This window comes from Lepisma saccharinum, chromosome 29 (genome assembly GCF_977018435.1).
Source record: "Lepisma saccharinum chromosome 29, izLepSacc3.1, whole genome shotgun sequence".
NCBI lineage: Eukaryota > Metazoa > Arthropoda > Insecta > Zygentoma > Lepismatidae > Lepisma > Lepisma saccharinum.
The window spans coordinates 40,635,682-40,652,338 of record NC_139257.1 but is presented as its reverse complement, the minus strand read 5'-3'; the positions used below and the strand labels follow the sequence as shown (position 1 = coordinate 40,652,338).

At 37.2% G+C, this 16,657-nt stretch overlaps 1 protein-coding gene across 1 annotated transcript in view; it reads right to left on the bottom strand.

The window, feature by feature from the left end:
• LOC145981255 (methyl farnesoate epoxidase-like) overlaps nt 1-15,463 on the bottom strand; it is a 103,830-nt gene extending 88,367 nt beyond the window's left edge. Inside the window, exon 1 of the mRNA XM_083114409.1 lies at nt 15,453-15,463. The gene's annotated coding sequence lies outside the window, so the exon portion shown is untranslated. The remainder of the gene's footprint in view (nt 1-15,452) is intronic.
• Nucleotides 15,464-16,657: the final 1,194 nt, after the last annotated feature.

The window sequence follows — 16,657 nt, the reverse complement described above, 5'->3', positions numbered from 1 at the left end:
AGATTAACAATCGAGCAACGTGTTAAAGTTATCGAAGCGTATTACGAAAATGGACGTTCAAACAGAAATGCATTTCGGGCACTTCGCGATTGTTTTGGTCAACATAATCGACCAACCGAGAGTGCAATTGGCAAAATTGTTCGTAAATTCAAACAAACTGGGTCGGTGGCAGATGTGAAAACGCCAATCAGTGCTCGTTTACGCCGCTCAGCTGAGAACATTACTGCAGTGCGCGAGAATGTGGCCACGAATCCAGACACCTCTATTCGTCATCGCGCGCAGGAATTGAACCTCTCCACAACAACGCTACATCGAATTTTGACAAAGGCTCTGTCTCTACACGCTTACAAAATTCAATTGACACAAGAATTGAAGCCTGCTGGCCATTTGAACGCCGTACATTCGTCAATTGGATGCACGAGCAAACACAAGCCGATGATGATTTTTCGCAAAAAAACATCTTTAGTGATGAAGCCCAGTTTCATCTTGGTAGGTTCGTTAATAAGCAGAATTGTCGCATTTGGGCTGATGAAAATCCAAGAAACATTGTTGAAAAGCCACTGCATCCACAAAAGATCACTGTTTGGTGTGCATTTTTTGCTAGCGGAATCATTGGCCTGTATTTCTTCGAAAATGATACCAGGAATTCTGTAACGGTCACAGGCGAGCGATACCGTGACATGATAACCAACTTTTTATGGCCTGAAATGAATGCTATGGATGTCGATGATTTGTGGTTCCAACAGGACGGCGCCACAAGCCACAGAGCCAATGCAACAATGACTTTATTGAATGAGAAGTTCCCAGGTCGCATCATCGCTCGAAACAGCGATGTCAATTGGCCACCACGATCGTGCGACTTGACCACATTAGATTTCTTCCTTTGGGGTTATCCCAAAAGTAAGGTCTATGCCAACAAGCCAACAACAATTCAACAGCTGAAGGATGAGATAATAAGGCACATTGGTGAGATCGAGGAGCAACTATGCAGAGACGTCATCAAAAATTTTGACCATCGAGTGGACGTGTGCCGCCGAAGCCTTGGCGGACATTTGGCCGATATTGTTTTTCACACATAATTGCCATGCCTCTAATAATATGATCCAAAAGTTAAATCAATAAACTTTCACCAATAACACCGTTTTATTTACTGCTAACTTTGATCCGTCTTAATGGAACACCCTTATAAGCACAAAGGATGTAAGTTTCGAATGAGTTGAGGTTTACAGTCTTCAGCTGCGTGGCGGCAGTAGCATGCATTAAATACTCGAAAATTTCGCATAGCATACGACATACTGTGTGCGCTGTTGTGACGTGATCACCACCTTTGTAACCATGCACATTAGCGCCGCCATGTGGCTGCAATCTGTAAACCTCCACTCATTCGAAACATACATACTTTCTGTTTATATTACAACAAGCTTCTCGGGGATACGTACATTAATATATTGTGTTTAAAGGTTTACTTTTCTGACATCTCAAACGGATCACCCGGTATATTTTTTTGCTTTTTGTGGAGAAAATTAGTATGTAAATCAACTTTCTTCTCTGATTGCGTCTGTATAAAGATGAAATTTTAATTAGGCTGGTATAGTGCAAGCAGATAAAGAGAGCATGTCGGTAAACGAGTTACGACAGTAAAATCTGTCTATCCCGGAACATGATAGTTCCGAGCAAAATTTTCCGTCTTAACAGTTTATACAGGGTTGACTTTAAATACAGTATAGAGCGCTGCAGGAAATAATGGAAAGACAGATTTACATTTCGCATTACCTATAATGTAGAGTACTAATGCATGTACGTACATGAATAAAAATGCGATACAGTCGAAATAAGCATAGCAGAGATTACAATTATGTAACTACATAACATGTTGGTACACTTTTTACAGTATTGTAAGAACGCAGTTGTACTTATGTATGTTTTCGAACCCGGACCCCTGGCGTCGTAGTGCGATGTGCATAGAGGGAAAGAGAAAGATTGAAAGATGGAATAAGAGAGGTGAAGAAAGATTGAGATAAAAGTGAAGAAAAACAAAGAAACAAAGAGAGATAACAAGAAAAATAGAAAGATGACGAAAGAACAGAGGAGAAATAGACTAAGAAAGGTGGAGAAAGAGGGTAACAGATGAAAGAAAGAAACGGAATCGTAACAGCTATTTGTAGCGCATTCTTTCATATCGACAATGTTACCGATAAGCGAGTTGCAACAGAGGCATGTTTCACTTACAGTATTGCATTGTTTTCTTGCGAGCAAAACAAAATAAAGGAAGAAATTTCCGTCTTACTGAGAATAAAAACATCTCGTCGGTGTTTAAATGGTGTTCCGTTTCCGCGTTAAGGAGGTTTCCGCCTTAAGCAGGTCATTTTCAGGTATAAAATCGGTTCATTCTGGGGACTTTATTTTTTCGTATTTACAGGTTTCCTTCTTATAGAGGTTCCGGGATATGCAGTTTTTACTGTATCGATCATTTTTTAGACAAGATAGCAAAAAATCTAAACTTGATGATGCCATCCATAAAAGTCATTCTGGTGCCAGTGTAGAGGTTGCAGTTGAAAGTGATTTAGAAAACACAATCGAAGCAGACGTATTGGTAATTCTGCTGTTTCAAACTCTCTCCTCAGTGATATTGCCGAAATTCCAATTACCGTTTCCATCATCCTAAAAACGGTGCCTACTTTGACCGTAATTTTAACTCTACCCGTAGTTGGAACGGAGCGACAGCGCTGGGAGCCGTCTTCTGGGAGCTCCAAAATGATCAAATGAAACTTTTAACTAGGGTGACCAGACATACTCTTTTTAAGAGTATTATACTCTTTTAGAGGTTCATATACTCTATACTCTTTTCAATTTGCAAAAATTCCCAAATATACTCTTTTCCTTGGTATTTAATTTCATTCATTATTTTACGCTTAAAAATGCCTTAAAATCCACAGAACGGAAAACGTCAAGATGTCAACAAACTGAAGTATTTACTCCTTGACTCAAGAATTTCCTATGAACAATTTCAAGTCATTTTCATATTCCATCAACAGGCAAAACACATTTCAAATTCATTGGAATTTAATGATAATGATATTTTTGACACTTACTGTGCAATTTCAAAAGCCATTGAAAAACATCTTGAAGATTGGGGGGGAATAAAAGAAACAATGATGGGTAAGTGGAGGTCAGTACAGGCTGGGTCAAATTTAAAAGTGATTGTTCCTCTGATAAAATTCTTCTTTACTCTGCCTGGTACAAATGTTGATTGTGTTATTAAAATTTATTGGCGAGAGGAAAAAAGTACACTCCTGGTGTCAACACTCGAACAAGTAATGAAAGTGAAATTCAATGTGGACGTGACATGTGAAGAGTTTAGACTGGCAATAAAGGACGATTTAAACATACTCAAGAAAGCAAAATCATCGATGGTGCCATTGGTGAGTAAGTATTTGTAATTAGCTAATTACATTAGACCCATAAGTAATTTGAATCTGTAGAGTTAGGCCTATTTTATAGGGGCTATAATAGAAGCAATATCAAATAACCATCCGTATTTTCGATTTCCTTTTATGATTTGTGCATGCGCACCTACAACCTATAGACTATACTATTTTTGGTCAACAAATATCTGGTCACCCTATTTTAACCCATATGGAACATACAAAAACAATGAGAAAACCTACAAAAATAAAAAATTGATTAAAATGGTTATTCCAGAATATATTTACTATTCCATTGACACGTTCTTTGGTCTCAAAAGAACATGATTTAACTAAAAGAGCAAATAATTAGTTCACATGAAAGACTCGAAAGCAATAGCGTGATGCCTCTCAGAGTATGGAGTAATATCTCTCTGTTAGTTCGTCAAATAAAAATCAAAGTTAAGTTTGCAGTAAGATCACTCAAAGAAATTAAACTTCTTATAATTCAACTTGATCACTCTATTAAAAAACCGAGCCCGAACTTCAAAGTCAAGACAAAAGACACTCGTAATTGCCATGGTAACAGCCCTTACAAGATAAGTATATGCAGGTTAGTCACTATCCTGACATTATCAGTGATAGGTAAATTACAGAAATTAAGATTAAAGAACAATAAACATTTGCACAAGAGAAAAGATAATTAATAACAATAAATATTAACAATAAATATCAGTGCAATGGGAAAGGACCTGTCACCATTCACTGAATAACTGAATTTTGGTAAATTAAAGTTTTTTTGAATATTATCACTTGAAAATGATTTTTCTCATCATTGCGTTGCACGTTTACAAGCTTCGTTTGTGTTGTAAGAGCGTAGAAAAGCTGTTCTTTAACTGATGAAAGCATATTTAGCTTTATTTTTATAATATTACAAGAAATTTATACGTCGAATTTTTTAACACATATAAAAATTGTATAAAAAATATTTCTAATAATTGCATTATAGGTATGAATGTAAGCCATGAACAAGAATGCTCTACAGCACAACGTTGATTGGTGGTGATGAAAAATTGAAAAATCTCTGGCCATGACCATCAAACCAGAGCCCACCCTGAGAAAAATTTCTGGCTACGCCACTGGATTCAGTTTCAATTCTTCAAGGATGCAGGGTAAATTTTGATAGAAAAGTGGAACTTCGCACTTTTAAATGCGAAACTATGCTTCGTGGATCCCTGAACGGGGCTGGTAATAAAACCGTTAAGAACTTTTCGACCTTGTATCGGTTTCTGTGTTGATCTGAGAAGAAGCAGAAAATATGGAATAGAAGAATACCTTAGTTTGGAGTTTATGCCACAATAAGTTATGGAGCAGTGTTTGAAACTATAGGCTATGCTAATTAAAGTATTTGAAGAACTGCTTTTCTTTAATTGTTATCAAACTAAAATTCCCAGTAAAACACAAAGAACGGGATCACGTGAACATTTTGGGTGTCAAGGTCATATACTTTTGTGTAAAGACAACATTTACACAAATAAATAATTACAACAATTGTGCTAAATTTCAAGGATTTCCTTGCTGGTTGCAGAAATTAGACAACAGATGGCAGACAAGCAGTAGCAACCCGAATATTCTCCTTCATTACTCTCGATTTTCTACTTCTGAAGAAGTAATGTAGTTTTAACTAAATAAGTAAATACTATTATCGTTTTATAGATTGTGTACCAACTTTGGTAATACCACAAGAAATATTCGATAAATCTATCGTTATCATTAACCTCTCGCGAAAATTATATTAAGAAGTTGTTTGATAAATGATATTTCAAAATGCAACAGTTGTTAGTTGATACCTTACATATATGTTGATTACTAATTCCTCTCAGTAACAGTATATAACTGAAGAGAAAAAGTCGTGTCATACCTTAGAGCAGAGTACTGTCGATAAGAAGCAGAAAATTGTACCCCATTAAGAAAATTTCATTAAACAAAATACATTAAAAATTTAATATTTACTATATTATAAGGACCAGTCAAATGAAACCGGGGTCACCACGCATAGAACTCAAGCCACGCAAAAGGGTGTGGTGACCATATCTATTTTTCTAGGCGCGCTATGCTAACCATTCCACAACAGAAGTCGGCGTCGTGTCTTTTGATCCACTCTACAGGTAATGGACAAAAATATGGACACACCTGCCGAGAAAAACTGGAATGCTGCAGCTAATAAGGAGCAGAACTGCCTTTAGCTTCCAAAACGGCCTGCAGTCTCCGACAAACACAAGTCCTGGATGGTGGATAATGGGATCTTGCACCATTCTTCATGCAAAACATGGCCACAATCCTCCTCAGTGTCCTCCTGTCTCGGTCACTCAGTGTACATTTTCGTCCACGCAGGTGTTTATCTGATGATGTCTTTTCGGACACACTATTATGTCATCATTATCTTCGATAGAGCCCCTCTCGATACGCGAAATAACATGGCTACTTTGGTACAATTTGCCCTCTTCGAAACACTGTCAGCTCGGATATGATTCAGTATCAACCGCACTGCACGCTAACTACAGCGCAACTGTCGACCAGCGTTGCCATCCTCCTGATAAGAAGAAGTGCTGTTTAATCTCTGAAATTATGCTAAATGCTGATAAATTGTGCTAGGATCTATAATTATAATAATGAATTATTACTTTTACTGATAATTAGTAACAGTAATTTATTATTATAATTATTTTCGCCCGAGAGGATTTCAATATGGAACTGGAGAAAGTTTGAGATGATTCGTCGACTACAAAGCGCAACATTTGTTTGTCCCCAACAGCTTTCTACCGATTGCTTGCCATGAAATGTACCTGGCAAGGTACCTGGCAAAATATTGTCTTCTGAAGTGATTTTCTTCCTCCCGGAGAAGCAAGTTTGCAAATTATGCTAGATATTCCCATTATGCAAACACGTACCAACGAACCACAAATTGTGCTAGGTTTAGCATCGTCATGCTAGGGTTGGCATCGCTGCTTGTCGACTCCTACGTCCTACCAGTCCGACAAGGTCCTATCTCACGGCGCAAAACAAAAGAATGTCGCACAGCGTCCGATTTCAAGTGGAAAAATTGCGTCGATATCACCCGTTCCGATGTCGTGGCGTTTCCACATTTTTGCCAATCACCTGTATGTATTGTTTGAGTTTTGTTATAGGTTCACTTTATGCACAAATAGAATAATCGGGACTGGAACTACAGTTTAAAGTGCGATCCGAACCACTATGTGCCTCTCTCGAACCCGAAACCTCTAGATTACAAGTACACTCTATGTAATCATCTTCGATAATAACATATAGATGTACCGTCTACGGCGATGGTAGAAGTTGCCGTTGAAAAGTTGCTATTGGATCTAGGTGTCCAATTGTTTTGCCGGTGAGTGTACAAAAAGCGACGTTAAAGAAACAATACAGAAAAATAGAAAACTGCTCTGTAAGTTTTGAACAAAAATTCTCCATATGATTTCGCCCCACTAAATAATATCAAATTGATGTTACACAAGAAAACTAGCAAAGTACCATCTCCACACATAGAAGGGACGTACCTTACCTTAGATCTCACAGCAGAGGAGAGCAACTAGTCTTGATGGCGAACTTTGATCGAATGGCAGGAAAAATCTACTTATTTTTCTCAAAAATGAGAAGCTGAACTTTTCATTATACAATCCCGCCTTACGCAACCTTCACGTACGTTATTGCAGAAAAGAATTACTCGGCAAGTGACCTGGTTTACGCTTCCAGCGGACGCAAAAACTCATGTCAACGCGGAGTACACCGCGTGCTGGTTCCATTCAACTCTCGCTGTCGAGACGCTTGGCAACATCTTCTTGCAGGAAGCAGTACTTTGAACGCCACGGTGAGGAAATGGAACAAAAGATGTTCGCGCTTCCGATTGTCTCTTGCGATCGCATTGTTATTGTTATCAGAGCTCCGGAAAGGGGAGGGGGGATGATGGCCCTGGTCGGCGAAGAGGTACAGAGTTGTTATACAGTAAAACAAAGGCGTCTCGTGAACGCATGCTGCGCATGCGTCAAGTGTGGGGAAAAAGGACAGCTTGCTCTGCGACGACATTCATGAACATTTCTACATTCTAATTTCTTCATATAGGAGAAGTATTTATTTTACACGAGAGCGCTGAACTAAGCTTATATTACATTTCTTGGATCTGAAGTGAAAGAAAGTAATAATTCTTTTCCCACAATTGACGCATGCGTTCACGAGACGCCTCTGGAGGGTAGACACATCAGTTGAAAATCAAATCAGACAGAGACTACTAGACATATACAGACAAGAAATACTAGCCGACTGTCAGACGAAGACTTCACTAAGAGATCATTTGAAAACAAGGAAATGGAGGAAACCAAGATACATAAATTTGGTAGGCAAAAAAGAAAGGGGAGGGATAGCATGGTTCAGACTGGGGGGTTGGAAACAAGTAAAAATGAAGAGTGAAGCAGGGGAAATGATATGGTCTTTGTGCGGGCTCTCTGCCTGCCCCTCTACGCGAAATTTGCGAGACAAATGGGTTAAGAACGTAACAGGGAGGGAAATAATGGAAGTGGTAGAAGATAGAATAGGAATCAAAAGTGAGACAGTGCAACGACTGGGGAGGTATTTGTGGGAAGTGGGCGAACAACGAGGAAAGGTGAAGAAACCGCACAAAGTGACCCTAACTTATAATACGTGTAATGTCGAATTCGTATTCTACAATATGTGTCTTTTTCTTTTCCTTATTCATGCATGTATCAAAAGAGATAATGGTTGTAAAATATACCAATGTGTGTCAATATGTAGTGCGTACAGCTTACTGCTCGCACAAGGAAATACAAATAAATATTCCATTCAATTCAAATAGTAATGTAGTACACGCTGGACTGCACTTTGCAGTCTAACGAGGCTCTGGTGGCTACACACAGAGAACTAAATGCATCATACCGATTGATGCACTAAAGTGTGTTTTATGGCATCTGTATCATTTGATGAGTTTTGATGCACCTTTCTGCATTTTTTCAATGATGCACTTAAACATTTCGTCTGAGCTGCAGATTTTATTTAGCTCAGATGAAACGTCTAAATGGATCATCGAGAAAGATGCAGGAAGGTGCACCAAAACGCATGAAGGTGCATCAAAATGCATCAAATGATGCATTATATTGCATCTCGACTGAAAGAAATCCTCACTTGCATCACATGATGCACTTTGGTGTTTCTTTTACGACATACAAAAATGCACTAAAATGCATCACATGTGAATCTGATTCTTGCAGATGCCAAAAAACACACTTTAGTGCATCAATCGACGCGTTCTGGTGCATCAATCGGTATGATGCATTTAGTTTTCTGTGTGTACACTCCCAGACAGTACAATCCTCTCTGAGACTTGTGTTGTGTCTTCCCCACATGTTTGTGATTGTTTCTTCATTAATCTAATCATCATTCATCTTCGCTAATATACTCCATGAGGCCTTAAAAAGATCGCTTCGCGGGCTTGCAGCAGACGACAATATGGGGGTGCGTCTGCGAGAACCAATCAGATCCGCTAATGAGCGAGCGCGGTTGCCACAGCTAGCTCGCTGCACCCTTCTGGAAGGGTGAGTGACCTCTGCCTTTTGTACTTCCGCCTGTTTGTTCGGCTGAGGAGCAGACGACCCGAGAGCATCGGCGACAGTGTGCGAGCGACGTCTGCTGTTAGCCCGCGAAGCGTTCTTTCTGAGGCCTCCTGCAGTATAGCCAAAAATTGCAGAAAAAGGAAGTAAAATATAGAAAATTATTAATTCATTAATGATAGTTTGATATGTAAGGCACCTAGTAATGGCAGATACAGTAGAGTATGTATAATCCGGAAAAAAAACGAGAATTGGGTTTGTGTACGAAAACGGCAATGTCCTGAAGCAGAAGACACTTTGAACCATATAAAATAATATTATCACTTCCTGACTTCACTCTGTAATTAAACATATAGTGCACACAAGGATGCCCGCAGGGGGGATGGGCACTTGCTCCCCCTGAGATTCCTAGAAAGAGTTAATGTAATTCGAATGGTGAACTTGTAGCGATAATTTATTTTTTAAAAAATATTGTTTTCTGCGACGTACATGAAGTAAGTTGCAGCAACTATTATAAAACAAGGCGGGGGGGGAGAACCCCCGAAGTAAGCTCGCCTCTACCCGCATATATTCGAGGTTATGCGCTTATTTATTTATTTATTTAAAAGTCTTTTTAAACTGCCGAGAACAGATTTTCAGCCTTAGTACAGCAGTATTACATGTTACAAGGTTACAAGTTACAAGGTACCCAAAACCACAGTATTGGACAAGAGAACTTTCCAAAATATTTAGAAAAAACATAACCTAATACTACAAAAATTTTAAACAATTGTTACACTTCAACTATAGAACTCTATATATGAAGTTGAACATTGTTTCAACAACATTACATTATCAATATCTATCTCACGGCATTCGAATTATAACTGTTTATGAGATACAGAACATACTTGTTATTTTTGTATTTCTTATCAAGACATAATAATTCGCTATTTGCTCTCAAATTGTATGATTTCACCTTAAGAAATATCATACGAAGAGTTTTGGTACCATATATTTTCCCTCCAAGATTCCTTCCATAAGATATAATTAGTTTTGCAGCTCTGACATCAAGTCTGTCTATTTCTAGAAGATTCAGCAGGTTATCATACTTATAATAGTATTTGAATAGCTTGAATTTGTAATATATAAATGTGATAAATCTGTTTTGTATTTTTTCTATTGATTGTTTCATCTTAGCACTACATGCGTAATACCAAATCGGAATATTGTATTCCACTATACGTCTGACAAATGTTGTAAACATTAAAATTAGAAATTGTAAGTTATTTGAACAACTCCATTTTTTTATAATAAAGGTACATTACTTTCTTGCTTTAGTATCCTGGTACAGTGGGATCCATGAGTATTGCCGTGCAAATTGTCCATGATTATTTTCATAAATTTTTCTCTTACATCCTGTGTGTTTTTAAGTCATAGATTTTTATGTATGCTGGTGCAGAAGTTGTCAACAGCTTGTTTTGAGATTTCTTTTCATTCTTGAATCTCTTATTGGGTCAAATAAAGTGCACGAACATGGTGATGGACAATTTGCACGGTAATACTCATAGATCCCACTGTACCATTAAATAAACAAAGACGTCAGTCTCTCTGAATTTTAACTCCCCCGCCTGTTTATTCTCTTTCTTTACATCTTTATTTTCAATTTAATACATAAATACAAAAAGAAAAAGTATAGTATTCTATACATACATTGGTAACTTCAAATTTATATTATTGAATTGACCCATTCTGGTGACCGGAACAGGCCTTTTGTATAGTATTTTTTTATTTATTTAAGGATTTAATTTATTTGGTAATTAGTTAAACTATTATATTATATTTTTATTATTATTATTATTATTATTATTATTATTTGAAGCAGGCTTATGTGGCCTCCCCGATGGCGCAGTGGTTGCGTCGTCGTCTTGTAATCAAGGGGTCCCGGGTTCGATACCCGGTGGAGGTACAAGTGGTTCGGATCCCACTTTAAACTGTAGGTCCAGTCCCGATTAGCCTTACTGTGCATAAAGTGGATTTAAAACACCAAATCAACCAACCAACCAATCCTTTTGAAGCAGGCTTACATTTAAGCTTACGTCTCTTTGGCACTGATTACTTAACTATAGAAAACTGCTTTTTGTCCTACATGAATTAATATGTTAAGTATGCAGTTATGCAAATTGTATATTGATATACAGAATATGGAAATTACAAATGTATGTAATTTTAAAGAAAACATAAGTAGTAGTAGTAGTTGTTGTAGTAGTAAATATGATGATGATGATAATAATAATAATAATAATCACAAAAATTATAGCAATAATAATAGCAGTAATAATAAAAATATTAATAGTTTTAATGACTCTGCCCCCCTTGAGAAAAAATCCTGCTAGCACCCTTCATAATAACGTGTATAATACGTAGTCCTCCACTCAAAGTTTTCAGTGCTATGAAAAATACATGAAAGGATATCGGAATCCTTCTTGCACTTTTGTTCACTAACAAAAGTTATTTTAAAAACAAAATAAACATTGTTGAGATAGGGAAAACGCTCATTGATACCTTGAAGGTCCGTTTTGCTGCAGCAAGATATACATTTAATAGGAAGTGTCAAAATATTGTAACAGCATTTTTTCTTGCAAAGAATTTCAGCCCAAAACCTTTCTCTCTCTCTTTCGAGAGAAAGGGGGAAGTCGGCTGGGAAAGATGTAGTGAGGTTGTCAAAGGTAAAATCACGCTCACTTAAAGTAGGCATTGTTGCCTATCTTCCTGAACCCCACCGAGCACTTCCGCAAGGCATGCTGTGGGGTGACTCTTCCACATTTATCAACCCTTCATGTAATTTTAAGGGAAAGTAGGGAATTTTTCTCAGGCAGAAGCATGTAAGTGGTGAGTGGCTTATGTGCTTGGTAGCGGAAGGTTTGAAATAGGGAATTTAATTGGAATTACGAACAAATTGTAATAATAATAACCCATGGCGCGACTGCCCTCGAAGGGCCTTGGCCTATCTCCCGACTGCCAGTCTCCCTCCCGCAATCCTACCTAGAGGTGTGGAGATCTTCAACCGGTAATTAGGTGACGTGGGGTCATCACGTCGAACCCTCAGCCGTTATAGGAGATTTCCCAGACCGGGTTACGCTACTCGCTCGTAGCTCCCCAATTTCCTCACGATGGTGGGTTGCCACCGGTCCTATACACAGGCCGAGAACCCAGAGACTGAACCCAGGACTCGAACCCATGCCGTCCCGCAGTCGGAGCCCAAAGCCCAGCGCCTTAGACCACACGGTCACGGAGGAGGAGTACAGAACAAATCGTATTTCTTCTTTTTTTTTATGACACCGGAAAATACAAGATTGTATTATGAGATGATATTGTTCTAATATTGCTGTCCTGTTTTCGCAAAGTTAATGCAGCTGTAGTAATAATAGTAGTAGTAATAAGTAAGGACCTCGATTTTTTGTATTTTTTCCCAAAAATTGGTGCTATTTTTACTTTTCGCGTTTTTATTTTAGCATGCTTTTCTACAAGAATATACCTAAAATTATATCGTAATTGTGCTTTTAAACTAGTAATTAATTGGTAAGTCACATGGGCTACGTCTGTTCGTGATTCATACCTTGGCAATGATTTTTGAGGGAGTTGTTTTGCAGGAAGTTATTTTCTATTTGTCCTGCGACAACTTCCGGTCTCGATCCCCACCTGCCCTGAGCATAACCTCTGCAGTGGGTAGAAAAGGGTGGCTACTCACCGGGAATTCTGAGAATTCTACGTGAATTATTGCCTCAGGAAATTCTGCTTGAATTCTGCATATTTTTCTCTCCATAGACGTGAAAAATTGCAACTTGTATTAATGCAAATCCCATGGAATTTATACATATCTATGAATGTCCTGAGGTAAGCGTTTCACAGTTTAGGATTTCTTTTTATCGATGAAATCGCGTGACCAAGTCTGCAATAATCCGTACTCCGAGCTATGGTCTCGCTTTCGAACTGCACTAGGTGACGTCACTTCCGACAAGACCAGTTCAAGTCTGTACCAAGGATTATCTATTACAGGATTGGACACTGAGCATATTCTCCATTGACTTGTGCGAACACTTTTCTAAGGCCTTATAAACCACAGACTATACATACCCAGTACAAGCAGAACCATCTGGCGGAGGAAGACAACGCACTGAAACAGTGAGGAACTATCGATTAATACGCATATCGATGTTTGAGCTCGATACTTGGAAAGCAAATCGACTTTTTTCATTGGAATGTAATAATAAATTTTAAAAAAGGAATAATTACAATTATCTTTTTTTTTTTTTTGGTAAAGGATTTTAATTCTTGCACTAAATATCTTACTTAATACTTCAATATTGTAACTGATTTCTGGATATTTATTTACATTGAAGTTTGATTATTGAAATCCCGTGATATGCAATGAGATTAACAAAAGGACCGGAATATCTTCCCTTTGCACTAAAATAGCAAAGTACCTGCATCGCAGCACATTTACCACATCACAAATATTGTACTGTGGAGTTACAATGAAAATTCATCGCATGCAAATACAGAGCAAGAACGTAGTCACATATATTAAACTGTAAGAATTTGTAACGTTGAATACACACGCTTCTTTTTTATTTGATTCGTCAAAGTTTACCTTGCACATTGTCTTCTGCCCATCCGACATTAATTATAAATCATTTACTATTCCAAAATGTAGGTTTTTCATAAAAAATATAAACTATTCATGTATGCATGCAAAACTACTTTGTAGGATATAAGGGAGATTTATTCTTCAACTGAACTTAAATTTCATTCTACATCAACTCGCGGTGGCTCAGTCGGTAACGCGTCTGACTACCATGCTCAAGGTCCCGGGTTCGATCCCGGCCTGTTCAAATCCGGGAACTTTTCTAACGGTGGAAGCGGCCCCGGCGCCCATCCAGCGTCGAATAACATGGGTACCTGGGGGAAACCCTGTGGGGTAAAGGCGGTAAGGGGCGTGATGCTAATCACATCACCCCCACTCACGACAGGATCAAGAAAGTGTGAGGCGTTACCCCCACACCCCCTATACGCCTTCATGGCGTTGTGCTATGCACAGGGGAACACTTTACCTTTTTATCTTTTTTTTATCAACTTAAATTACACACACACACAAAGTAGAGCTTAGAGCGTTCAAACTAAACCTGTCTGCTTTGAGACTTCTTAGATGATGATATTTAATCAATATAAAAGGTAGAAAGATAAGCTAGCGTAATCTTACACGATACTTAGTTCACGACGGATGTAAAAGTTTTGTAATGAGGTGTCTACGTTAAACACGAATTCTTCTTCTTCTTCTTTTTTTTTTGTCCCTGTCAGCATTATCTTGTCGACTTTGGACATCGTTATTGTTTTTTTTTTTATTTCTTTTAATGTTTTCTTCTAAAGTTGGCAGTTAGTCTCACAAATTAATCGGAATCACAAATATATAACAATTATTATAAATAACTCACTTTTTTTTGTCCATTTTGCTGTTTCTTAAAAATCACTTTATATTTCAAGTCTACATTTTCGAGAATATGCATACAGCATCCATATTAATGAAGGAGATAAATCTGTTAAAATGGATGATAGTGATATTGGAAATGGAATTTTTAAATGTTGAAAACCTTTGTAGAGTATGATTTGTTGATCTGAATAGATTGGACATTCTAGAATTAAATGTTGAGCATCAGGATTATTATTGCCACATTTACAATTTTCTTGAGTTTTAATTTTTATTTTTGCTAAATGTGCTGGTGTACGTACGTGTCCTGTTCTTAATCTATTAATAAAAACTATGACTTGCCGTGGGAGTGTGTATGAATTGAACCAAGGGACTTTAGATTTAAATTCTGCAATCCATCTATATGTGTTGCCCACAAACTTAAATTGATCTTTGCACCATTTATTCCATTGTTCCATAAGTTTGATTTTTACTCGTGGTAATAAATCAGTATACATTAACCTATTGAAACTTATGAGTTGTAAATCTCTGGCCTGTTTAGCGTATATGTCCACTCTATAATTTCCTACATTAATATCATGTGCTTTGACATAACTGAATTGTATGTCAATGTTTCTTTTGCAAGCAAGTTGAATTTGTTGAATAATTAAAATAATAAGATATGATTGGTGACATAATTTGGGATAGGATGTAGATAATGCTTGAAGAACACTCAGCGAATCTGTAAGGAGAAGAATTTTTTTAAAGTCTTCCGCTATTCCATATTGTAAGGCTTTGTATAGGGCGTAACTTTCCGCAGTAAAAATAGATGAATCTATAGGTAATCTAAATTGTTGATAAATGTTTTTCTCTGGGATGTAATAGGCACATCCTACACTATTGTTATTCTTAGAGCCATCGGTGTAAATCATTACATGCATTGGCCATTTTTCTCTGTACAATGCATGTAAACCTAGATCTCTGAAGTGGATTGAACATTGAGTATATAATGGAATATCTAGTTGATAGATCAAAGGATGTAAGAGAGTGAAAGTATTAGATCGAAGTTCTGGAAATAAGTAATGACAGTATACAAGGAAATATGAGGTGGTATGAGGATTTATTACATCGGCTTCAGCCCATTGTTTTTGTATTTCAAACAATTTATTAAATGGATGAGGATGATTTTCCCATGATTTAAGGAGGAATTTTATTGTTAATTGAATCCGCCTGTGACTCAAAGAAGTCTCTTTACTCTCCATATAAACACTTACATTGGGGCTTGATTGCATAAGACCTAGACAAATTCTCAATGCTTTTCTTTGTAATATATCTATTTTGTCGAGTAGATTGGATTTTGCTCCCCCGTAGCTGAAAGCTGCATAGTCGAAAAATGAACGAAAGCAATTTCTATAAAAGAGAAGTAAAATTTTTGGGTGGCCTCCCCATTTTGTTGTTGTCATGCTACGAATTATGTTTAAAAACTTTTGACCTTTGTTTAATAAATATAAAATGTGTGTATTCCATGTAAAACGTCTATCAAAATGTACACCTAAATATTTGTGAGAATCTGTCACTGGGATGTCAGAAATTTGTAAAATATTATTGGGATAACTATCTTTGCGTTTGTTATTAAAGCAAATGATTTTGGATTTATTTTCACTAAGGGTTAATCCTGCATTATGAAACCATTCTCTAATGGTGTTAATTAATCTCTGTGTTTTAATTATACCTTGGGTTGCATCATCTGTAGTACAGTAAAAACAGAAATCATCTGCGTATTGTACTAACTGGAACGGATAAAGAGGTAAGGAGTGAATTTCATTTGTGTAAATATTAAATAATAAAGGACTTAAAGGTGCACCTTGAGGAATTCCTATGCTAGTGAAACGAGGGTCACTAATTGTTTCTGAGAACCATCCATATATCTTTCTATTGGAATATAGGTTCCATATGATTAACGATAATTGAGGATGAATGAAAAGATTTTCTAATTTGTTACAAAGCATATGTAAATTGATAGAATCATATGCTTTTTCCACATCTATAAAAAGACTAAAACAGTGTGAACGACTAATTTTGCTATTTTGAATTGCAGTGCTTAGGATAGCTATTGCATCTTGACTGCCATAATTGATTCTAAAGCCAAGTTGAGTAGGATAAAAGAAACG